The sequence below is a fragment of the Neopelma chrysocephalum genome, unplaced genomic scaffold (genome assembly GCF_003984885.1).
Source record: "Neopelma chrysocephalum unplaced genomic scaffold, ASM398488v2 Primary Assembly neopelma1_93559, whole genome shotgun sequence".
Lineage (NCBI taxonomy): Eukaryota > Metazoa > Chordata > Aves > Passeriformes > Pipridae > Neopelma > Neopelma chrysocephalum.
In genome coordinates this window covers 1-1378 of record NW_020922274.1, presented here as the reverse complement: position 1 = coordinate 1378, position 1378 = coordinate 1, and the positions used below count along the sequence as shown (strand labels likewise).

The following is a 1378-nucleotide window of genomic DNA, read 5'->3' as shown; positions in this document are numbered from 1 at the left end:
CGCAGCCCTGAAGGAGCTCCAGAGGAGCCGCTCCAGAGGCACTTGGGAGCCCGGAGCAATCCAGCCAGCAACACACAGGCAGGACACAGAGGCTGCTTCCTGCCTGGGGGAGGGCTTGTGGCCATCTCCAAGGACAAGGTCCTCAGGGATCCCCACAGCTCCAGCCTCTGCCCCTCCACTCTGCTGCAAGCGTTGAGGCTCCAGCAGAGCCACCAAAGGTCAAGGGGCTTCTGCTCCCTTTTGCTGGCACGCTGCACAGCAGGGAAAGTGTTGCTGAGCACAAGGAGTCCTTTTCCCCTCTTCCCCAAGGCCCTGTGCACACTGGGCACCAAAAAAAAAGCTCCTGGGCCTCTGTGCGTGATAACATATAGGTCATGTTCCCCTGTGGGGCTCAAAGGAAGTGCTTGCAGGGAAGAAGCATCTTCCCCACAGGCTCACGTGGCCCCAGGAGATGGAGCTTCCCTCATCAGTTCTCCACAGAGCTGCAGCAGCACAGGCAGACACTGCCCTGTGGAAAAGGCCAGGTCTTCCACACCCTGCACAGCCAGTCTTGGAGCCACTGGAATCTGGAGTAGGGAGCCATCTGTACAGCTCTTAGCACGTAGCAGCGTTGAATTGCCAGGCCTGCCATGGTGAGTCTGATGTCACCTGTCACGCTTCTATGGGCTTGAAGAGGCAGGAATGGAGACTACCAGAATGGGAAGAATGGAGTTCTCCGTACAGCTCTGATGATGTGGAGCGTTTGAAGTGCCAGGTTTGAGACAGCAGGGCTGTCATCAGTCATGCCTTGAAGGGCTGGAAGAGAAAGGAAAGAGAGTCAAGGTGAGAGGCCAGGGGTGTGGGGACGTGAGGAGCCCCTCCTGCCCGGGCCATCCCAGCCAGCTCTTGCCATGGCCAGGAGGGAGCAGGGCCCAAGGGGATCAGCTGGAAGGTGCCTTCCCTCACCCTGGCAGATGAGCTGCAGCTCTGGCTGCTCCTGCTTCATGGACCTGGCGGTGATCCCTGGGAAGACAGAGGCTGTCAGGGCCCCAGAGGCACAGGTCCCCCCCATGGGGACGCCCCAGGGCTGGGCTGGCCCAGGGCGGCAGCAGGCGCCAGGCCACTCGGGGCTCCACATGCCCTGGGCCGCATCCTGCTGCCGCTGCAGCAGCCGGGGCTGGGGCCGAGCTGCAGCGGGGCGGGGAGGGACCCCGGCCTTGTGGCTCACCCAGGAACTTGATGGCCAGCTTTCGCAGGGGCTCCTCTGGGCTCTCCAGGTACGGCAGGGCCTGGCGCACGTACTGGCCCACTCGGCTCCTGTCCTTTTCCAGCTGCAAAGAGCGCCAGGGCACGGAGGGAAGGCTCGGCTCAGGCTCTGCCCCTTGGCCGGGCGCTCCCT

At 62.7% G+C, this 1378-nt stretch overlaps 1 long non-coding RNA gene across 1 annotated transcript; it reads right to left on the bottom strand.

Moving 5' to 3' along the window:
- Positions 1 to 565: 565 nt before the first annotated feature.
- Positions 566 to 1332, bottom strand: LOC113980302. The gene is made up of 3 exons (XR_003538113.1): positions 1208 to 1332; positions 946 to 1002; positions 566 to 795 (listed from the first exon to the last, which is right to left on the bottom strand). It is a non-coding gene; the product is annotated as an uncharacterized LOC113980302 (long non-coding RNA).
- Between the last annotated feature and the right edge of the window lie 46 nt (positions 1333 to 1378).